A 25436-nucleotide genomic window follows, 5' to 3' on the forward strand; every position below is an offset into this window, starting at 1 on the left:
TTCTGGTATCTGTAAAACTTTGATTGGTGCTAAAATCTCCGAATGAATCAAATATCTATTAGCACGTCTAGTATCAGTAACAAGGTTTATCAAATAAGATCAATCATCATTCGGAAATCAATGAAATAAAAGAGAAATCGATATAGATTTAGATGAGATCTTTTTATTTTAGATTGGCTCAGTAACACGAAAGTTAGCAGAGTTTTAGAAGTTCAACATCTTTCATGATGACATGTGAAGTCTTTGATGAACACCCATAACTTTGGTTGGTATAATTGGCCTGGTCTACAGGTTGAATAATATTTCTCGCTATTTATTGCTAATTGCTAAACTTCTGTGGGTTCATTTAATGCGAAGTTCTTAAAACGTTACAACACCAATATCAACGGCTCTTTTATAACCAGTACTAATCTTAATTTCTGCTGAACCCTCAATTACACAGCCTAATTCTTCTGTTACAACACCAATATCAACGGCTCTTTTATAACCAGTTCTAATCTTAATTTCTGCTGAACCCTCAATTACACAGCCTAATTCTTCTGTTACAACACCAATATCAACGGCTCTTTTATAGCCAGTACCAATCTTAATTTCTGCTGAACCCTCAATTACACACCCTAATTCTTCTGTTATGACGTTATATGTGCCAACTCTTGGAGAAGGATTAAAACTATCCAGCGTTTGGTGTTCCTGTGTTTTACATTAAATATATATCTTTGATGAACACCCATAACTTTGGTTGGTATAATTGGCCTGGTCTACAGGTTGAATAATATTTCTCGCTATTTATTGCTAATTGCTAAACTTCTGTGGGTTCATTTAATGCGAAGTTCTTAAAACGTTACAACACCAATATCAACGGCTCTTTTATAACCAGTACTAATCTTAATTTCTGCTGAACCCTCAATTACACAGCCTAATTCTTCTGTTACAACACCAATATCAACGGCTCTTTTATAGCCAGTACCAATCTTAATTTCTGCTGAACCCTCAATTACACACCCTTATTCTTCTGTTATGACGTTATATGTGCCAACTCTTGGAGAAGGATTAAAACTATCCAGCGTTTGGTGTTCCTGTGTTTTACATTGAATACTCCTGTAATAGAAGAGAGATACTGGAACTGAAGCCTATTCAATCACCAAGTGCAGGTGGGTTTCAAAGATTCAGCTGGGAATTGCTCTTAACCAAAAGCTCCTGATTCATTCTCCACATACAGGAAATGCAAATCATTCAGGATTTATTTCCAGTGAGAATAGATAGCCTATTACTTGCACATTGCATATTTAAGCCAAATTTTGTTGCATCTTCAGTCACTTCTGAAGCTAGGACCTCGTTGTAGGTAATAATTTACGAGGGTCGTTTGAAAAGTCCGTGCAAAAAGAAAAACTACTTAATTTTTTGGGGTAAACCTTTTTTATTTTTCAACATAGTCTCCTTTTAGGTTTATACACTTCGTCCAACGCTGCTCTAGTTTGTTGATCCCTTCCGAATAATAGGATTTGTCCAAGTCTGAAAAATAGCCATTCGTTTCTGCAATTACCTCCTCGTTTGAATAAAATCTTTTTCCCGCCAGCCATTTCTTCATATTGGGGAACAAATAGTAGTCCGAGGGAGCCAAGTCTGTAGAATAGGGGGGATGTGAAACGAGTTGGAACCCTATTTCCATTAATTTTGCGACCACAACTGCTGAGGTGTGAGCTGGTGCGTTGTCGTGATGGAAAAGGACTTTTTTGTGGGCCAATCGTGGGCGTTTTTCTTGCAGCTCGGTTTTCAAACGGTCCAATAACGATGAATAATATGCACCTGTAATAGTTTTATCCTTTTCCAGATAGTCGATGCGGATTATTCCTTGCGAATCCCAAAAGACAGTCGCCATAATCTTTCCGGCCGAAGGAACGGTCTTCGCCTTTTTTGGCGCAGATTCCCCCTTGGTAACCCATTGTTTAGGTTATTCTTTGGTCTCAGGAGTGTAGTGATGTATCCATGTTTCATCCACAGTGACGAAACGACGCTTAAAGTCCTGCGGATTCTTCTGGAACAGCTGCAAACCGTCCTTGCAACACTTCACACGATTTCGTTTTGGTCAAGCGTGAGCAATCGCGGCACCCATCTTGCGGATAGCTTTGTCATGTCCAAATGTTGATGCAAAATATTATGTACCCGTTCATTTGAGATGCCCACAGCACTAACAATCTCACGCACCTTCACTCTTCTGTAATCCATCAACTTATCATGGATTTTATCAATGATTTCTGGAGTAGTAACCTCAACAGGGCGTCCAGAACGTTCAGCGTCACTTGTGCCCATATGGCCACTCCGAAAATTTTGAAACCACTTATAAACTGTTCTAATCGAAGGTGCAGAGTCACCATAATGTTTATCAAGCTTCTCTTTAGTCTCCTGAGGCGTTTTGCCTTTCATAAAGTAGTGTTTAATCAACACACGAAATTCTTTTTCGTCCATTTTTTGAAAATCACTCGACTTCCTCGATTCAAACGAATGCCAAACACAAAGAAATAGACCGATCTAGCTGAAACTAGGTGTGTGCTCTTCCAAGAGATGCTACTAACTAAACATAACCTCGATACGCGCCAGTGGTGCTATCTCTCTGACTTTGCACGGACTTTTCAAACGACCCTCGTATTTGCCTTTAACATTCTCTACCAGCAAAGACCACTGAGGTTAATAAAAGAAACATAATGCTTACGTAGAGGTATGTAAACTGAATTTGCAACAATGAGGTAACAATCTTCCACATTGTTAGTACCAGTATGACATGTTACCTGTGAAATAATCAGACAGTGTTCCAACGTAAGATTTATTTGGAACTTTCATTTAAGTTTTAATCTTTCGTACAATTTTAATGTTTTGTTGACAGTTTTCACATGTACGTAGTTTAGGTTTGAGCTATATTTGACTGGTTAGCTAGTGGAAACTGATGGATTTTTGGTTGAGAAGGTCTATATTTAGATTCATGTAGAAGCATCTATTACTTTGAGGTAGTTATTTTACTTATTTAAGGAATCAGGAAAAGTCTTTTTAAGATTCCTGGGTCTACATAAATCAGAATGAGCTGCAATCCTTGTAATTCAGTAAGTTACTGAGTTGGTTGAACCAGTTCTATTGGTAGGAGGACCGGTTGGATTGCCAATTTTCTTAATTTAAGATAACAAAGTCAAGGCATTCTGTTGTTACTTTTAGAAAGAGTCGTTTGACTGCCCAATTCAATGCCAATTTTTTTATTATGCTAAATGGCTTGTTCTATATTGTCCAAACCGATCAAAAGCTTTTTATTTAATCTGTAAAGCTTTTTTAAAACTCTTTATAGAGACTGGCTTTTCAGCGGTGTTCAGATAGCGGGACTCATATCTCACTATAGTATTCTTTTTTTGAGTTCGAATAAAAGGATTCCTGGAGAAAAAATTTTAAAAAGAATTTTAGGATTTCTCTTGGAATGTACTAGGACCCTCGAAGAGCTAGATTCTATTTAAGATGTACTCGTATTTCTGTTTTGGGTGCCGAGACATATGGGAATTTTGGGTAACGAGTAGGTGGACTGGCTGGCCAAATTAGAAGTCTTACTCCACCTTATTAGCTCCCAACTAGCTTCTGGCATGTCATTTGACCCCCGTACGTAGGATATCCAGTGTGGGCGGTCACGCAGCATTCATTCTAACGGATGAGTTCGTATGGGTTGTCCGACAGTCTAAATTTAGATTTTGTAGAGCCCCTGCTGTGTCGAGTGTGAGATGCTGTCGGTCCTTTTATGGGCCTCTCTCACGCACTTCCTTGATGGGTACTCCACAGGGCATTATGGCTTAATGAGATACCTCTACCAATCATGTCTGATCCTTTCTGTAGAGTTTATGGGTCGAAGGAGGAAATTCCATCCATCTTGGATGGTTCAGGTTGTAAGGATCTTTAATTGGAATAAGTTGCAGGAGCATCTCTTTAAGATTATTGTTCTATTGGTTCTGTCGGTTAGGATTTTGACCCTAAGTCGAATAGAGCTGTAGTTTTCCTTTGGGGCAGCTTAATGAAAGGTCGTCTCCCTACACTCGAGTAACAACCAAATATTGTGAAAACTTTAAATGGTATTTTTCAAGTTCATTTAAATAAAAAAACTACAAAAAAAAAATTAGACCAGCAGCTATAAGAAAACTGAAATAGAAATCTCAATTACAAAAACCCGATTTCCAACACTCAGTGTCTTATGTGTAGGAGACACTGTGGACGCATCCTCCCTTTATTAAGATAGATTTAGTCATTAGACCTTGTCCAGGAAGTTAACGTGAGCTTCTATTGTGACGAGTTTCAAATGAATAGAATTTTATAGAGAAAATAAGTATAATAACTGTAACTCTGGTGAAACAGGCAATGTGTTACATTTCATAATTTTGTTTAAATAAATACCTCATCTTCTCGCCTTTCAGAAATAGATATTTAAAACAGTATCTCCCAACTGTGGTTAATGATGACAGTTCAGAAAGTTAGTTAACTAGCATCAATTTTAATAAAATGTACGATATTTATCTCTTCGTTGCAGCAATGATTAATTTCATCTGATTCATGGATGTTATTTAAAAAAAAAAAATATTTTTAATTGGTAGATTATTATCTTTCTTTAATTTTCTTTGTTTTTTGTTTGCGTAGTAATGAGGTTTTCAAATAATAAACCTCATTTGAAATACGAAGTAATGAAACACGCATTAAAATGGTTGCATAAAATTCTTTGTGTAAATGATGATAATTATGTAAAAATCTGCTTAAAGAGACTGATTGTAGTGAGTAACCTCTATTCAAGCAATATTAAATTTAATTGGTATTTACAATTAGTTGAATGTTTAAAAGAAATTAATTTAGAAGATTTGGGCTCATTAGAATGCTTGCATTACAAACCTAATATATCTATAATTTTAGGCAGGTACTACAGGGAATATTTGCATTTAACTGTTTTAAATAAAGTAAATCAAAGTATGTTTAATATATTTTGGAACTCTCAAAATTTATTACAAAATGTTGGTCAACAATATTTAGATAAATCTATTTCTTTTCAAGTTGTAAGAATTTTTTCTGAAATAAGATTGGGTATCCCTTATGTTAATAATTTTTTTTTTTTTTGTAATTTACAATCTGTATAAATATATAGGATAAGTAAATAGGAGGTGAATAAGATGAACTGGTGCGGGAAGAGCAGGAGGAGAGAAGCTATCCAGCGGTAGCACTCTCTATATGAGATAGGGGAATGTGAGGAGAATATGAGTGGTAGAGGGGAGAGATAGAGGAGTAATGACGTTTAGGTCTTCAGACCTCAAGGAAGTCGCGGGGCCACTGGCGATTCAGTCGGTGAGGAGTATTAGGGATGTCAAAGGAAGCAAGAGACAGTACAAGAGGATTAGAGCTAGTCGAGTGAGTAGTATGGAATTTTTGTTATTTAGTCTTGGCGAGTTGGTCTATGAAGGGAATGTTGTCGTTGTGAAGAGCGAGGTTAGTCACGTAGAAAGGAGCGTCAGCTATCTGTCGGCAGTAGTTTTGACTGAAATGTCTGTACAGACCGTATGTTTGTTGGTTTGGCTGAACCCCACAGCTCTAGTCCGTAAGTCCACATAGGTTTGAGGATAGTACTGTATATTAAACGTTTGAGTTCAATGGGCAATTTGGAGCGTCGCCCAAGTAGTCTGTAAAACAGTTTCGCAAGTTTTGTCATTGCTTGTCTTTTAAGTCTAGTGTGTGGGTTCCAAGTGAGTCGTTTGTCTATGTAGAGCCCAAGGTAGCGCACCAGTTCTGTACAAGGAAGAGGATTGCTGTTGAAGAAGACAAGTGGACAGGAGCACCGCCAAAGAGCATGCTGGCATTTCTGTGAGTTCATTTTAATCCGCCACTTCTTTGCCCAGAATTCTATTTTTTGTAAGTGTGTCTGAAACTTGTAATTAAATTTAAAAACAATAATGTAATTTATACAAGCAAACCAAAAGATCATTGTTTAATGTGTAATCAGAATGAGCCGGAAACATTAATTCACCTGTTTATCAGCTGCCCAGTCTATGAAAGTTTTAGAATCCCACTCCTTATAAACAAATATAATAATCCTAAAGAAGAATTTTGCAAATTAATTAATAATTTTGAAGAGAAAAATATGTACGCAATTTTTAATTATTTGAAAAAAGTTTTAAAATTAAGATCTTATAGTCTACAAGGTTTATAAAGTAAACATGAACTTGGAACTCCTTTGTAACAGGTACATTGTATCTTTTATACAAATAAAGTTTGAAATGAGATTTTTATTTTATTATTAAAATTCACGGTTTTGACTTATTAAAAAGTTCTACATTTGTATGTAATATGCGAATTTCAATTTTTGCTGTAGATTTTCTATTGACGATATTCATTGTAAATGGAACGCTGAGGATATCTGTACTTGCTGCAACCTGAATTTACCTGACGACCTTTTTCATTTTTTCTTGACCTGCCCTTTATTTGAATCATTAAGGTTATTACATATAAATCAGTACTTGTTGGATGGTAATGGCCTGATTGGCCTCCTTAAAATAGATTCTGTTAATAAACTTTACAATATTTATTACTTTACAATTAAAGCCTTAAAAAGAAAATTGTTAATAGCAGATACCCTTAGGTATGTTTTATAAATTTAAGTCAGCTCCATACTTCAAATTGTACACTTTATCAAACTTTCATTTATTTACTTATTTATTTACATTTATTTATTCACTATTTTCTCTCTCTTTCTCAATCTGTCTGCTTTCCCTACATTTCTATTTGGTATATATTGAACTCCTCTATAATGATTGTAACTTATATACAGAATAAAATAAAATAATTAGGCACAGGACGGATTCACCGGTAAAGTAATTAAAAACATAAACTAATTCTTTTAATAAAGTGATAAGATATTTATTTATTTTTTGAATTTCGATTTTTTCTTATATCTAAATTCGAGTACAGAAAATAAATTTAATAACATTATTAATTAGGATCTTAAATTAAATAAGTTACGAGTCTCTTTTTAAAAATCCAACTGCCAGTACTCTAGTTCTCTATTTACCCTACTTCTAAAATTGTTTTCTACTTCATTTCTTTTTCTACAATGTCTCGAGTAGAGTTTGTTTTTTAGTTTCATTGTTTACTTTAAGTTTAAATTAATTATTTTATACTATGTATTTTTAGTATAAATTTTTGTTATTTCCTTTCTTTTACTATATCTTAAGAAATGTATTTTTGATTTAAAATTTAATCATGTATTCTGTGAACTCCTCTGTAACGGTTTGTACAAACTTAAATACAGATAATAATAAAAAATAAAAAAAAAAAAAAAAAATTTTGCTGTAGACAAATGTGTCTTAAAAAAGCTATAATAAATAAATAAAGATAAAAGTACGTCATAAATTCCATCACTTCAGTAGAATCTGTTTTTCAAGAATATATTCCTTTTCATAAATGAGTGAATTAAAAACAAAAAAAATGCGTAAAAATAAATATATGTATTATAGTTACGAACGCTATAATTGTAACAATCAAACCGACGATTAATTAAAGTACGGAATTAGGTGTGATAATAGCAAATAAACAAGCACAAAATAGTTGACTAGCAAACGGTGATCTTGTAATGAGGTTTATACGAGTATATGCTCATCAGTATGCGGCTAATGTAGAATGTAGGTCTGGCGAGATAATACTGATTATGATTGTGATGGCCTGTTGTAATGATTGTAGTGAGGGAGGCGATGATGGGACAGGGTGGTGGCTTTTTGTAATGTGATCTTGTTAAACTGATGATGGACTTGCACAAAATATCTCACATCATATGACTGCAATATTCTTCATTATCTTTTTCCTCATCCAATCCATTTCAATAGACATTAACTTCAGAAAAAAACTGTTATTTATTTAGTTTTTTTTCTGTAAATACTGATGTAAGGACGTCACTTCCTTCGAATACACTCACCGAGCCTTGATACTCCCACATCACAAAAATACATTAATCAATCCTATATCTGCAAAGGATGCAGTCCTTGCAGTCTAAAATTCTTCGCTCTATAGTAAACGCTCCTTTCTACGTCACCAATTAAACCATTCACACAGACTTGAATCATTTCCTTTCGTCACACAAGTGGCTAAAACACGTAACAGAAAATTCCATCTTAACATTCAATCTCATCACAATCCACTTGTACAACATCTATCTTCCAGAACATTTCCAGACAACACTTCCAGACGTCTTAAAAGACAGTGGCCTTGTGATCTCCTCTCTGATGAAGAGAGTCAGTAGAATGTAGAATGTTATTGGAGTGTTACCGCTGGGTAACTTCTCCACTCTGATATGTGTGAATGTTGCTTATTGTTACCCTTGTTGCTTATAACGCAATGCGTTTGTAACTAAATAAATGATTAATAAAAAAAAAAATCAATTCTATATTTCTTTTAATTCGGTGATCTGGATAGCTTGCCTCCTCATTTATCGCCTAAAGGACGGCTCACCCCAGGAGTTACCAGGAATAGGTGAAGATAGCATGTATTTCTAGAAGAAATATACAGCAAGAGAGCAGAGAGGATTGGTTTGATTTTTAGGCTTTAGGAAACTGATTTCCTTAATCTCTCTTAAGTAAGGAGAACTCTTTTAAAGAACAGCCGCAAGATACTGCATGCCTGCTCTTTCCCACGGAGTACCTAGTACCTGACACCCTTCTAAGAAGTGTTCCACCGATAACCTTTCTTGTCATCGATGGAACCATAACTTTTTACCTACAACAAAAAAGAAAGCAACTGTTAATTCGTCCACGGACAATATCCTTTAAGAATGCAAAAAAAAAAATGCATTTAAGAAAATATCATCGTATGCTCTTAAAGCATACCTAGATAGAGTGAATAGAAAAATATAATTAAATTTTATAATTAAATTAAAACTTTAAACTTTCCCAATATAAAATATAAATAATAAATAAACAATTAATTAATTAAACAGTTACAAACTTTTTGCCCGATATGGTCTACACAGTACGGAAATAAATGTCTATTAAAATGCAACTGAGGTACAAGTATAGCATTAAAACAGAAGTGTTCATTGGTATAGCCTTGAGTGGATGCTTTAAAGACGAAACTTCATTGAAGTGAGTACCTCTGCAGCGCAAGATGATGCAGGTGTAGAATAATCCGTGGAATCCTTAATTCTCTACTCTTCCAGAGCTTATTTAATTCTTTGAAAGTTGTCCAACCGCCAATAGAGAAACTTACATGGTTTAAATGTAATACATGTACAATTAATTCGCTGTGCTTGTATGTTGCGGGCACCGCACGTTTAGAACAACTGACTTCTTGCCAAATTTGCGCTGCTTAACAATAGCAAAGGAAACGGTTTATTTTTCAGAAATAGCTTCTGGGTCTTCAAAAAATTATTCTGATTACCAGAAAATCGTTTGGTACAATTAACATTACTGCCAAACCAAAACAAAACAAAAACAAATGAAACTTACCAAAACACAATAAAAACGAATTTTTAAATAAACGGTGTGCATCATGAAAAAAAATGTCTGAATTTAACACGTGTTTGTTCAAATCTTAGTCTTGTTAAATCGCCGATTCATGCAGCAGGAAATTCTCGACGTGAGTTGGCACACGTGACTTTTGTTTTATTTTTATCTATGTTCTACCACTGGACCTACCATTTTCTATATGTTAAATTTTTCATATAAACTGGTTAATCCGAAGGAGCCCAGAGGTGACATCTTCTGTAGATGTACAGGCATCACAAATGACCGCTTTTGGTTACTGGATATCAAGGTAAAGCTATAAGATTGAAAAATGATGAAAAAATATGAAGCCAATTGAGGATATAGTTTATTAATTAATGATTGTTTTTTAAATGATCAGTATTTAATGTTTTCCAAAGAATAAACTTGAGTAATCTTTGTCATAAGATTGTTCACAGAATTGTTGAGTGCCGAAAACTCTAAATGAAACAGGAATAATAGTATTAAATCTAGCAGGATAGCTGCAAACATCTGACAATGAGAAAGAAATTGCGTGAGATAAACTATTAGCTATTGTTGGCCAAGCTGGGTGAAAAACGATTTAAGATGTACTTCGGCTCTGAGAAAGTATGTGGAACAGTTGGAGTCAGATTATCTAAGGCCTTGAGAAACAATCTTAACTGGACGTAGCAATATTATTCTTCGTTAAAGGAACTCATTTTTCTGCTAACTATCAATAGGTTAGTTAATTTCAGTTCTTTTCTCAAATAAACAAATATGTTAGAACACACAGAAAGTAAATTAAAATATAAAACGAATTCACTCAAATGACCAAACAAAAGTTTTAGTTACTTGGCTCCGAAAATAACTAAGATGAAAAGAAAGTTTCAGATACCAAGGTTACAATATTCAACTATTCAGTTTTCGGAGATCAAATAAATATAATCATAGGGTGGAAAAATAAACGAAATATTATCTGTCTCAGACATAATATCATCTTGATAATCGACTCATTATAACTCTAGATTCGGTTCCTTTAATGTTACTCTCCAAAAGAATATACTTATATTTTAGCCATTCCCATCACACTGATCACTAAAAGAAGAATAGAAAGATGAACACACTATCTCTTACTGCTGTAACCATCAAGGCTCTAACTTACAAACTGTCTTTAAACTACGAACGTTTAAGTTATATGTAATTCTTAACCAACATCACAGAATTTGTAAAACTGTACATTACACTGAAATGTAACTTTCAGTGAATTCTATCCCAAATGCTAAGATGAATTGTTCTAGAAAAGAGATTGCATTAAATTAGCTATAAAACTATCTGTTTGTCCAATTTGTATGTGTATATGTTACCGCGAAGAACTGAAATTGGAGAAAGTCAAGATTGAACTTGGTGAATGTTGAAATTCACATTCTCTCTTGGTATAAGACCGAATATATGTGGTTTAAGTTGTTGTAATAAATAAGATTGTATAAAGTCCATCAAATAATTAAGTTTATTATTAGTATTATTTTATTTTCTCATTTAGAATGATCGTAAAGACATTAAAGTTACGTTTATTTTGAACAGTTTGTTAATTTTAAGTTAGTAGGACCTCCTCTGCTTTTAGTCTTATTACAGCTTGTAGTCTTTTTGGTATACTTTTAACAAAGTTTTCTAATATATTTATTGAAAGATTGTACCATTGCTTTTCCAAATGATTCTTTGTTAGTACGGGCAAGTGCCCATTAAGTCAAGGGATGTGTTCATCTAAAATCGTTCAGAGATTCTGATTGAGTTTTTCAATTTTTTGTTCAGTACACAATTTGGATGCCACTTTGAAAAGGTGCTTAGCGTGGTTATCTTGCTGGAAGATAAACGATCCCAAGTATATCTTTTCTCCTGATTGTTGTGAATTATTATTTAAAATGTTATAATAATCAACACCAGTAATTCTCCCATCAATTTTAACCAATTGTCCTCATTCTTGCTAGAAAAACAGCCCCCAATCATAATCGAAGCACTGCCGTGCTTAATAATCGACTATCATTTTGCTTTTTTAGGCGATCTGATGGCCTATACACCATACTCTTTTCCTTCTCTTCATTAACTTAAATTAAGATTCACCAGAGTATATAATTTGTTCCCAAAATGATAAGGGCCTAGGCCTATATACACGGCTACCAACATTAAACATTCTTTTGTCAGCCACAGTGTATAATATGCTTTAATAGAAAAGTATGATTTAAAAACATAACAAAAGTAAAATATGTTTATCCAACATTCACTATCAATGCATGGCGGATGTTGACATTTGCCGGTATAAGTCAGAAATATAAACGTTTGAAGTTTGAACTAATGTAAAAACCTCCGAATTTTAACCTTCGATATCTCATTAACTATTAACACTAAAACAATGCGATTTATACCAGTTATAGAGATTACTATTCTCTACAATTCGATAATGGATTGATTGAATTCTGATAAACACAAAGAGAGATATAAACGTTTGAAATTTGAACTAATGTAAAAACCTTCAAAAGTTTACCTTCTATATCTCCATAACTATTACACTAAATCAATGCGGTTTATACGAGTTATAGAGATTACTATTCTCTACAATTCGATAATGGATTAATTGAATTCTGATAAACATTAAGAGAAATATAAACGTTTGAAATTTGAACTAATGTAAAAACCTCCAGACTTTAACCTTCTATATCTCATTAACTGTTAACACTAAAACAATGCGGTTCATACGAGTTATAGAGATTACTATTCTCTACAATCCGATAAAGAATTAATTGAATTCTGATAAACATTAAGAGAAATATAAACGTTTGAAATTTGAACTAATGTAAAAACCTCCAAACTTTAACCTTCTATATCTCATTAACTGTTAACACTAATACAATGCGGTTTATACGAGTTATAGAGATTACTATTCTCTACAATCCGATAAAGAATTAATTGAATTTTGATAAACACAAAGGGAGATATAAACGTTTGAAGTTTGAACTAATGTAAAAACCTCCGATCTTTAACCTTCTATATCTCATTATCTATTAACACTAAAACAATGCGGTTTATACGAGTTATAGAGATTACTATTCTCTACAATTCGATAATGGATTAATTGAATTCTGATAAACATTAAGAGAAATATAAACGTTTGAAATTTGAACTAATGTAAAAACCTCCAGACTTTAACCTTCTATATCTCATTAACTGTTAACACTAAAACAATGCGGTTCATACGAGTTATAGAGATTACTATTCTCTACAATCCGATAAAGAATTAATTGAATTCTGATAAACATTAAGAGAAATATAAACGTTTGAAATTTGAACTAATGTAAAAACCTCCAAACTTTAACCTTCTATATCTCATTAACTGTTAACACTAATACAATGCGGTTTATACGAGTTATAGAGATTACTATTCTCTACAATCCGTTAAAGAATTAATTGAATTTTGATAAACACAAAGGGAGATATAAACGTTTGAAATTTGAACTAATGTAAAAACATCCAATCTTTAACCTTCTATATCTCATTAACTATTAACACTAAAACAATGCGTTTTATACGAGTTATAGAGATTACTATTCTCTACAATTCGATAATGGATTGATTGAATTCTGATAAATACAAAGAGATATAATAAGGAGATTTACAAATATTTCGGACATACACCAAGTGAATCTTGTCATTCCCCAAAGCGATAAAATTTTTGAAAAATTATTTAATAAAATGCCATCGGCCCAATTTGCTTTTTATTTTAGGATATTTTCCCAAGTTTGATTTTAATTAATATTATTCAGTTGAAAAGACAATACAATCTCGTACATAAATTTACAAGGAGTGTGGCTTTGGCAGTGAAAGTGAACGTATCGCTCTCTGTTAATCTCAATTTTTTCAGTGTATATAGTGATTGGTTTGTCGTGAAATTTTGCGTACTTGTTAATTAATGTGAATTGATTACATTTTTGAAATTTCATATAGAACTGCGCAGTTACGAAGAAGAAATTAATGAAAAATAAAGGGGCATAATTATAGAATTGCTATAAACAGTTGTGGTAGAGTTGAACAAGATAAGTCTACAGTTCAAGGGTAACGTTCTGTTTTTGTTTGTTTCTATCGTACAAGTAAACAATACTCATTAATAATAATATTATTACTATTATCAGTGCTTTTTGATTTGAATAAATAATAATTATGGCTTACTCAATTGAGGATTTAATGAACGAAATAAAGAAAAATTTATGTGAGACAAGAGAGATAAAAACAACTTTGGAGAAAACTTTAACTTTAATGGAGGATGTGATGAAACAGTTTTCTGATGTAAAACTGAAATGTAAGGAGTTAGAAGAAAAGAATGATCGCCTAACTGAGGAAGTTAAAATTTTAAATATGCAGTTGCGGCGAAATAACTTTATTATTTATAACGTACCCAAGACTGAGAGTGAAAGCGTTGTGGATAGGGTTAAGGAAGTCTGTGCTGAAGCGGAAGTTATAGTAACTGATCAAGATATAAATAATTGTTTCAGAATTGGAAGAGGTGGGGAACCATGCCCTATTTTGGTTTCGTTAAACAGTAATTTGCTAAAAAGAAAAATATTTAATAGAAAAGAACTATTTCAGCAGAAGCATTATCGCTTAGGCCATGATCGCACTAAGGAAGAGAGAGAGGAAGGAAGGAGGATCTATGCTTGTATGAACAAAATGAAAGAATTGGATGATAGAGCAGTGTATAGTAAGAAAGTGTTTAGATTCAGGGGTAACCACTATAGTCTGAAGGAGGCTGAGGCGCTGTTTATTGAAGGTCAAGCTGGCTATCAGTCTGAAACTGTGTCAGAAGGGGAACAGGCTAAGAAAAAGAAAAGACTAGATGATATTAAAGAACGAATTGGTCAGTTTCGATTTCGTGCCAGATCAGACTCAGCTACATCAGTCAGATCACTACCATCCTGAACCTCGACAAGAAGACGCTCTTTCTACTTACAACCAACCTTCATTTTCTAGTAATGCAAAAGAAACTGTTCCTAAACGTATACAATGTTTTGGTAAGGTCCTGAATATTTCTTTTTGTAATATTAACGGCTATAGAAATTTGTTTAATTTAGATAGTTGTGAGCTTGGTTTGTTAATGGATAGTGTAATAATATGTTTAGTAGAAACCTGGCTTACTGATAGTAATTTTAAATTACCAGCAAATTTGAGTAAATATACATCTTTTTCAAGTGATGCTCATAAAATCAACCCAAAGGGTCGTGCGAGTGGAGGGATGTTGGTTCTTGTCCATGAGAGTATTGTGGAAGACGTTACTCTGATTGGGAAAACTTCTCACTCTATATTTTTGAGTTTAAAAAGAAATAACTTGCTTTTTGTTGTTGGTACTTTTTATTGGCCTCCCACCAGTGATATAGACCATTGTTTAGATCAATTAGTTTACTCAATAGAAAATATTACAAATAAATTTCCGGATAGTAAAATATTGTTGTGTGGGGATTTTAACTGCCGAGTTGGAAGCCTTAATAGCTTACCGGATGACTTATTTGAAAATTGTGCGCTGTATGGTTCAAGAGTAGTCTCGGATAGAGTTATCAATAGGCGAGGTAAACTTCTTGTAGAAACGCTGGAATTTCTAGGATTTTTTCTGTGTAATGGAAGATCTGTTTCGGATAGTCCTGCGAAATATACTTACATATCGAGTGTGGGTAAGAGCACTATTGACTTAATTTGGGTTAATTTATTTATTTATTTATTTATTTTACATCTATACAATACACACTGGTACATGATAGATGGAGAGTGGTTTGACATACAAACTATTGTAGTAATTAACATGTAGTAATTAGCAGAAAAACAAATGGAAGAAAAAAAATGAATGAACAAAATAAACAGTAAAATAAAAATTAATAAAATAAACAACCTTAATTTGACAATATCCATAAAGATAAAAGCCAAATAAAGCAAATATAAATTAAAAGGTATCCATTAAAAGTCTAAAAGAAACTTTCTCATTTTTAAACTGTTAATTGTAAATTTATAAACATCAAATAAATGATTCTTATTCTTTATAGAGAAAATACTTGTTGCAGTTAATGGGTAATATTTACATAAATATCTCTCTCTATACAAAGAAAATGCAGGACAGTCAATAAACATGTGAGCCAAGGTTTCCTGACTATAGTTACAGAGAGCACAAGTTGACTTAATTTGGGTTAATGAAGCTTTCTTCAGTTACTTTAATGATTTTTCTGTAGCAATTCTTTCTGATCTTTTGGATCATATGTTATGTAGGGTTTTTTTTTGGAACTACCTGAATATTCTGTAGAAAAGTTCACTTATAATGAAGATAATATAGTTAAAATTGTTAAGTGGGACCAAAATAAAAAAGATGTATTCCAAATGATTTTATCGCAAACAAATAATATATATTATAATAATACTGACGTTGAATTGCTTTTTCGTAACTTTGTAGAATCTGTTGAGCATTCTCTTTTGAATTCGGGTTTAATGACCTATAAGATCCAGCCAAATTATTCCAGACTACCGGTAAAGCAATTCTGGTATGATAATGAATGCAGACAGCAGAAAAGAGTAGTCCGAATGAAATATAGAGCATTTCAAAGGGATCGATCATCACAGATTTTGTTACAGGAGTATATTAATAATAGGAGACAATATAGATTATTAATTAATAAGAAAAAAGAATGACTTCCGACAAACTATCATTGCAGGTATTCGAGATATAAATAATAGCAGCCAGTTTTGGAAGACTATAAAGACTATTCAGGGTAGTAAAAGAAATATTAACGAAATTAAAATTGAACAGTGGGTAAAATTTTATCAGGAAGTGTACGGAATTAAAACGATAATAGAAAAAAGATACTTTTCCGTTATTGACCCATTTTTAGATGCACAGATTTCTTTGGACGAACTGCAGCGGGTTATAAGAAAGAGTAAAAGTAATAAATCTCCCGGTTTTGATGGAATAATATACGAAGTATTTAAAAATTTAACTCCTGAATGGGAACATTATCTGTTAAATATGTTCAATATGGTGTTAGAAAACGAACAATTGCCAAAAGCATGGTCAAAATCGAAACTTATTTTATTACATAAGAGAGGGGATAAAAAAGATGTTGATAATTATCGTGGAATATCATTATTAAATAATATTACAAAGCTTTTAACAAGTATTCTAGCTCAGAGAATTTTAACCTGGGTTGAGCGCGAGAACCTGCTACCGGAAGAGCAGGCAGGCTTTAGGCAAGGTAGAAGCTGTTTGGATCAGATATATATTTTAATGTCGCTAATTGCCATTAACTTTAGAAATCCAGGTAGTTATGTATATGCGGTGTTTGTGGATTTTAAAAAAGCATTCGATTCTGTGGGACATGAGCTACTTTGGGAAAAATTGTTTGCATTAGGTATCAGCGGTAAAATGATTAGACTTTTGAAGCTGTTGTATGATAACGCGACAATGCAAATCAGTGTTAGTGGAACATTATCCGAGGAAATTGGAATATCAAAAGGCCTTTTACAAGGGGAGAGCCTTAGTCCTGTGCTTTTTATATTATTCATTTCGGATATAGTAACTTATTTTAAGAATAATGGCGCTATTGGTCTAAGTGTTGACAGTTCTCTGGAGGTGATCATGCTTCTATTTGCAGATGATCTTGTCTTGCTAAGTAACTCTTGGTCGGAAACGCAGAAGAAATTAAATTTGTTAAAAGTATACTGTGGTAATAATTCATTAACACTAAACCCAAATAAATCTAAAGTGTTGGTATTTCATAAATCCGGAAGAATGAAAAAACTAAAACCTCTTTTTTGGCATGATTTGGAGCTTGATTATACGCGAAACTATACTTATCTTGGGGTATCATTTTCATCTTCGGGTAAATTTAAACAAGCCTCAGATCATTTTATACAGAGATCAGCGGTGGCCGGTGCAAAAGTAAGGAAGATTTTGGTTAAGGGTAGATCGGATACTTGGGGAACAAAAATGACCTTATTTGATGCGATGGTGGCATCTACTTTATTGTATGTGTCCGAAATTTGGAGCCTACGTTATCTTGACGCCTTGGAAACCGTTCAATGTAAGTTCCTTAAGTCCCTTTTTTACTGGCCCAAATGTACTCCTAACTATGTGGTTCGATTGGAATTGGGACGGAGTCAGGTTGCTGCAAAGGTGTTCAATGGGGTGGTGAATTATTGGATAAAGTTGATGAAATTACCGGAAAATAATCTGTTAAAACACTGCTTTAGAGCACTTTGCAAGCTTGATTCCGTCTGTGCTGATGTCAATTATAACTGGGTGAGCCAAGTAAAATATCTTGCAGAAAATGGAGGAGATCCAGAATTTTTTACTACGTCGGATATAAGTTATCTAATAGAGAATAGGAAGAACTTGTTGGAGAAGTTCAATAATAACTTGTTATCGGTTGATTTAAATAGAATTATTAACTCAAATTATCTGCCTTTTTATCGTAGAGTTTTTAATTTTAAATGTTTTGAGCCTGAGGATTATATAAAATTTTGTACAAGTTTTGAAAAAATAAGGATAGTCAGCCAATTGAGGGTTGCAAATGGTGACTTTCTAAGGTTTTATATAAAAGGGAAAATGTATATTTTCAAAGCAGAAGAAAATTGTAAATTGTGTAATAAAGTTATAGGCAATGTTTTGGAGCATCTTATTCTAATCTGTTCTGGTTATTGTGACTACCGCCAGCGTTACATACAAAGATACATAGTTCATGATGATAATTTACAAAATGTGGAGAGTATCCTGGATTATAACAATCTAATAAAATTAAATGATGTTTATTGTTATTTAGTGGAGATGTTAAGAAGGAACGATTTTGTTTGATTTTATATTTACTTAGGGGTTGCTTATTTTATTTTATTTGTATGAAAAGTTATATAATGTTTAATTTGTTTATCTATTTTCTTTAAAGGACTATGTTATCGCCCCTTTTTACAATAGTTTTTGAATTATTTAATCTTGTAATTAATGGTTTTTTCGAATCGTAAGCATTACTACTATTTATTTCTGCTTTATTTTGTTGTATTGTATATTAACTGAGCCAGACTCAAAATTTGTATAAGAATATTCTTTAACAAATAAAAAATACTACTACTACTACTACTACTACATAAATTTACAACTTGAGGTGAGCCTAAACTTTGCTCTCTATCAAATTTTCCTTAAAAAATGTTACAACTAAAAGTTTGGTTGACTGATTCTGGCGACATCTATCCGCGTCTAAGCGTAACGTTAAATTTGAATTTTCTGCCATTTATGTAGTTATCATCAAACAACTGAGGACATAAAACATACTTAGAAAAATCAGTAAAACCACTTTTTCCTACACAGGACTCCCCAAGCGAATATTTCCATTAAAAACTAAAAACAATTGTGGGTTGTAGACTGTATTAGAAGGGCGGTTCCTCCAGAAAGGGAAAGGAACGCAGGCAATCCAAAATGCCCATTGTTCCCCGCCCACCCATCATCTCATGAGAGATACCTGGGCTTTAGAACAACAAATCCGGCTAAAGGTTGCCAGATGCCAAACTAATAAAGTAGCAACAGTACGCTAGGGAGCATGGCGACTTAATCGCCCAGTGCACTGAACAAACCTAGAGAGTTCATTTAGAATACCAGATGCCACAATCTCCGGTCGGCAGACATTTGACCTCCGACGACGAGAAATCTAGTTTTAGAATAAACGGGACACACCTCTACAAAGTGACGCAAAGTCTCATTGGATTAGCCAGCGCAAATTGGCGACTGGTTAAGGCCGCATTTATTTGAAAAGATGGTACGCTAAATTTGCCAGATCACTCAACACCTGAACCAACTGGCGGATCCGGGACCTGCTAAAACCAACTATAGCCGTTTTTGACAGGTCAAGAATTTCTTTAGCATGACGGCAGTCAGCTCGGGATCTCCACCGTTTCCGATGTTCCTTCAAAATCCACTGCTCCATCTCTGTTCTACAACGTCGATAGGATACAGGGATGCTCCTTCCTTTGCTGTTTCATCAGCACGTTCGTTACCCGTAATCACGGAATGATCAGGGGACCAAGTAACCGAAACAGTATTCAAAGCTCCCAACAATTTGAGAGCAGCATGGCAAGAATTGACCGAGATTTGGTTCTTACTAGGAGAGACCAGAGCTTTAATTGCAGTCTGGCTATCCGTGAAGAACCAAAAAACAATAATCTGCAGATCAAAATTTTTTCTAACGAAGAGAAAAAAAAAGTAAAAATCAAATCTAAAAAAAACTGCTGACTTTGATGATGCTGCCATTATTGATTTTTAGATTTTTATACAAGTTTGATAGGCTATTATTGCAACAAAATATCAAGTGTTCATTTGCACTGGACTATTTAAAATAGATTCGATTCACGTTATACTGAAATATTTTAATTTTATCTTTCAAAGGATGGGAAATTAATGTAAAAGACCATTCTCATTAGTTGATAATTAAATTTGTCTGTAATTAATTGAAAACCAGGTAGATATGACCTCATCGCGGAAGGTCAATTACGAAAACAGGAATGGCAGCTATAATTGGAATCCAAAACTTAATTCAATGTACTGTAGATTTGGATGTTAATAGATGATTTTGATTTTATTTTTGATTTTTTTCTTTTTAGAAAATGTTAATAAAATTTGTATTTTAAGGAAGGACAAGTTACATGAAATATAAGAAATATGTAAAGTAGAATCCTTTCACATCTTTTAAAAGTAACTCTCAAAATAATATAAGGTCTGTCATATGTGGGGATGCAAACCAACTCTAATAAGGAATATAGGGATGTCTTGCGTACAAAGATGGACGGTGAAGAGATGGGTATTCCCAGAGCCAATCTGAAAAAAGGTAGAAACCCTTTTTCTCTTTGTGGTCCAGATAACACGTCTTACAGTGCAGAATCATGTCCGTTCTCTGTTTGTATCCACTACCGCCACCTTTATATCATCGCAAAAAGGATAACAACCGCAATATTTCTCAAATAATATTTGTACTCCATCGTGGATTAAAGAAAATAAAAAACCAAATAATAATAATAATATTTGTTACAAGTTTTATTTCATGCGACCCACAGGTCCTCGAAAAATTGATCCTTGAAGGAGAATAATAGTCCGAGGAGTGAGGTTAAGTTCAAATACCTGGGTTCTGCATTTAAATAAGAAAGGGACATGGATGATGACAGCTGGAAAATATAGAGAGAGCTGTCCGCCTATTAAATGGAATGTTGTGGAATCTAGGAGTCTCTACAGAGCGGGAAAGATTATTTACTCAGCTGACACTGAGAGCATGTTCTTGTAAGGGTGCGAGGTGTGGTCAATTAAAAACCCTAAGAGCAACGAAGGTAGATTTCTGGTGGAGCGCTTGCCAATCAAGGCTTTCAAAAATTAGCAACAAACGCGCTAGGCGAGTAGTAGATGTAACCTGTGATGTACTAGGCAAACTAGAAGAAAGTACACCCACCAGGGTATGGCCAAATTCTGTTGATATCGGAATTAAGAAAAAAAGGCTAAGATATAGATGGTTTAAGAGGGCTCTAGATTGGATTCCTCAAAATAGAATGAGGATTAAGTTTGTTTGGAAGGATTGAAGAAGCGGTTGGTTCCCATCTCACAGCTATTGGACAGAAATCGAGATCTGGCGATCCATGAATGGATTAGGCGATTAATTGAATTCGTCTTAATAAATAAGTGAATAATTGCAACTTCTTTGGTAAGGTAAAACATTAAACTGTATTAAGTGTTACAGCCAAGATTAACCAATAATGAACTTGCCAGAGAGTCGTTATCCTTACGGGGTTAGAATAGAATAGAATAGAATTTTAGATGAGACGGGACCTACGCCCCACGGCACTGCAGCCACAGAAGACTTATTGTGCCAGCCCCTTCTTAGTTCTAGTAAGCGAACCCTCCCCTCCTAAAGAGGTAGAGGACTTTCCCTACTAGTTCTTTTTGCGCTACTATCTCCTTCGGCCTCAGCGTTCCAAAGGTTTCGTAGCACAAACGCTCGATTGCAACGCAATCGAACAGCAGGTGAGAGGCCGTTTCCTCCTCTTCCTGACATAATCTCCACAACTGTTCCGAGCTAATAAGCCCCACCTTGCACAGATGCTTCCTGAACCTAGCGTGCCTCGTGAATAGGCCTGTAATCAGAGTAATCTGATTTCTACCCAAGCACAGGATCTCTTTGGTTCTTTGCTTAAACAGCCAAGGCATAATAGTCTTGCTGTGTTTAACCTCAGGACACATCACCCAGTTCTTTTCGCGCTCCCTCCAGATCCAAATTCTGAAAGCCGCACGAACCGAACCCCTGGTGATCCCCAGGATAGGCTCCGGACCGATGAAAGGAGTGTTAGATCTATTCCTGGCCAGTTGATCAGCTTTCTCATTCCCTTCAATCCCCACATGACCCGGCACCCATTCCAGCCGAACTGTGTTGTGCCGCGCCAGTAGTTCTAGGGCCTTTCTGCATTCCTAAACCAGGGAAGAGGTCATTTTGAAGGATACAAGAGCCTTCAGTGCAGCCTAGCTGTCCGAAAAGATACGAATCTCCCTATTTCTAGGTTTTCCTCAGCACATATTTGAATAGCAAAAACCTCGGCCTGGAAGAAGGTGGCGTATCTCCCAAGAGACCTCTCAATGAGAATCAGGTTTAACCCCATACACTCCAGACCCAGTCCCACAGTCCATCTTGAAGCCATCGGTAAACCAAATGTCTCCCTTCCGGTACTGGTCCATCCAGTTCAACCTCCATTCAGTCCTCGGTTTAATACATACCTGAAATGGAGTCTCGAAACTCCTGACGGGGTTAAAGGCAATGTAAACTCTGTGAAGGTAGAAGAAGGATATTCTGGAGTGTCACCATCTTAGAGAGAGCACGTTGACACGGGATTGGCTGTTGTTTAGACTAACGGACATTCTTAGTCTAATTACTTAATTGCGGGCATCGTAGTGGAAGAGCTTTTGTGGTTGATGTTCAAAGAAATGTTGCTATTTAAAACTCAACTACACAAACCCAAAACCGTTTAGAACTTGCATCAAGAGCGGAAAACGCCATTTCTACCACCTAGTAGTGCCCTCATTAGCTGTACCTACGAGCAGAAGGTGCGAGGAGTCAAGGTAATCCTCAAGGCAATAAAACTCAATTTTACTGAGAGACGTGCAGAGAAGAGTTATCCTCAGAAGATCTGAGTAACACTTATGGGAGGAGAGAATAGAACTAATGGAGCTAGGGGTAAGTTTCTGCTAACAGCTTCTTCTTTCTCTCTTCCCAGCACTTCGCTAGCCGAATGCAAGGTATCCCGAAGAATGAGTGTCATAGAGATAAGTGTATCGAGAATGAATCTTCTAGGAATCGAGCACCGAATTAAGCGCCCCTAGATAGTAATTGAACTACTTTTTAAATTAAATGTGTTTTACAAAAGTCATGTTTGTCAGCAAGAATCTTAAGAAAATAGTCTGCTATTATATAAAATAATAAACATTGATCTTTGTTCCGCTTTTCGGCTATGTATATCAGTTTAGGCACAGTTTTTTGAGAGAACTAGTCTGAATAAAATATTGTTCCAGCCGACGTTTCATTCTATATTATTTATACCATCTTCGGGTCTACAAATATTACAAAATTGCAGTAAATAGATAAGACATGAATATGAATACTACATAACTCTGTGTAGACATCTTAGAAGTCTGCTGCCTTCGCTCACACTCTGGTGGCACCAGAGGGCGGTCGGCCCCTCGCAAACAGCCCGTCTCTCGCCACAGCAACATTGTAGGACATCCTGCTCCAGCAGAACTACAATCCGACCTTCTCAATGCTCACAACTTGTTGATATAAAAAGACATGTCGCTCCTCTAGCTACTCTGGAAAATATGACTTTTCCAAAGACAAAATTTTTTAAAACTCAAAATTGTAGGTGTTAAATAAAATTTTACTTTATGAAGACAGTTTAAATTTACCTCGTGATTTTGTAAGAACAATTTTACACGATAAATCTGATGCAAGAAAAAGAAAAAAGAGCCTAATTTTAAGTTCTAATATGAATGTAAATGTTCACTTAACCCTCAACTGGTATCGTCGGGTCAAATTTGACCCGCGCGTTTCTCTTTTCTGTGGCATTTAGTAAGTATTAACTATAGACATCTCCCCTTCTCTGAATTCTCCTCCTTCATCCTCACCAACAATCGACCATACCAATCAGTGTATGTGAATAATGAGCAGTGCAAGTGAATAAAATATAGGTTTTGGGTCAAATTTGACCCGACAATATTTTTATTTATTTTTTTAATTTATTACATACTGCTTTTGGGGCTTAACCCCTTAGCATGGAGTTTGACATTGATTTACAATAATACATAAATAGTAAATAAACGCAAAAAAATAAATTTAAATTCGTGACAACAAAATTATATGAACTTCCCAAGGGCTTTTCTTTTCCTTTCTGTCTTACGTCAGATCTTAGCTTTCATTAGCTTTCTTAGCTTTCTAAAAGTTACCACTCATTAAGTAAAAAACTTCTTATTTGTAAAGATAATTTAACGTAATCACATACAGCATTGATTTGATTTACAGAGTTAATAGAAAATAGGTTTACATAGTTTTCTGAGTCAGGCAAAGCTGTTGCAATATAGTTGTTTAATTTATGTGACCGGAAAGGCTCGAAGACCTGGCAGGAGAAAAGGAAGTGCAGCAAGGAGTCTGAAAGGTTATTTTTACAAAGAGTACATATATTGGAGCTATCGAAGACATAAGTACAAGAGTTGAAATAGATTTTTGTTTTATTGAGGTTAGCTAATCTAAGCTGGGATATTAAGCGAATTTTTTTGATGGAAATAAGCCAAGATAGATGCTGTTCATTGCTGCCCAGACTACTTATGTGACGGTACAAAATATTATATTTACATCGGTTAATTACATAGGCGATATCTCTACTTAAACAGTCATTCCAGAGTTGTTTTTCTAAGTTTTTAATTTGGGATTTAAGAATAACGGGATCTCCCTGCATAAAATCTAAAGCACCTATGGAGTTTAAAATTGATTTAAACTGGGTAACCCAGTTGTATTGAACTTTATTAAACGGAAGAGTTTCCCTAGCGAGAAGAGCGTCAAAGCAGATGCGAGGTAATCGTGTTGGGGGCATCCCAAGTATATTTACTGCAAGGGTAACCATACTTTTAAATATTCTAACTTTTAAAGGGACAAGTCCATATTCCAGACGCACAATACTATTTGGCGTAAATTTACTGACATTATAAATTTGTTTAATAAACTTCAGCTGTACTTTCTCAATTTCATCAAAGTAGTTAAATGCCCACAATTCTCCGACATATAACAAAGTAGACCTAATTAAAGCGTGCAATAATTTATCTCTAACTTTTGTGTCTGGAGTGCGGGATTTTATCAAAAGTTTGTGTACACGGGTTATTGCCAAGTTACCTTTTGCGGTGAAATACTTACAAGCTTGAAAAAACTTACCCGTTGCACTTAATGGCAATCCCAAGTAATTCACTGAATTTACTATCTCTATCGGTTCACCAGCGAAATACACTCCCCGAAACTTCTTCGAATTTGACCCGACAATACCATTTACGTTATAACTTTTTTTCTTAATATTTTTTATGTTTTGAAGTTTGTTTCCTGTTCTATTTTTTAATATTATTCTATAATATTAAATATTATATTACATAATACTTAATATTATTGCTGATAACTGGTTCTCTTCAGTTAGACTGGTCCATGAACTAGGAAAGCTAAATTTGTCTTACTCGGGGACATTACGGAAAAAATAAAAAAGAAAACCCCTCTTATATAATTCCAAATAAAGAAAAACTACCGTCGGAACTTCACTGTTTGTTTTTACTGGCAACAAAACGTTGGTTTTTTGTACCAAAACCAAACTAGTATGTTATAC

The 25436-nt window shown here is 34.4% G+C and overlaps 1 protein-coding gene and 1 long non-coding RNA gene across 2 annotated transcripts in view; one reads left to right on the plus strand and one right to left on the minus strand.

The window, feature by feature from the left end:
• Positions 1-25436, minus strand: part of LOC141456502 (lachesin-like) — a 353521-nt gene that overhangs the window by 21832 nt on the left and 306253 nt on the right. The window lies entirely within an intron of this gene.
• LOC141456503 (uncharacterized) lies at positions 3907-6541 on the plus strand. Its single transcript, XR_012459799.1, has 2 exons — positions 3907-5412; positions 6371-6541. It is a non-coding gene; the product is annotated as an uncharacterized lncRNA (long non-coding RNA).

The sequence above is a fragment of the Rhodnius prolixus genome, unplaced genomic scaffold, assembly GCF_049639745.1.
Source record: "Rhodnius prolixus isolate KJV_2025 unplaced genomic scaffold, Rpr scaffold_4, whole genome shotgun sequence".
NCBI classification, from domain to species: domain Eukaryota; kingdom Metazoa; phylum Arthropoda; class Insecta; order Hemiptera; family Reduviidae; genus Rhodnius; species Rhodnius prolixus.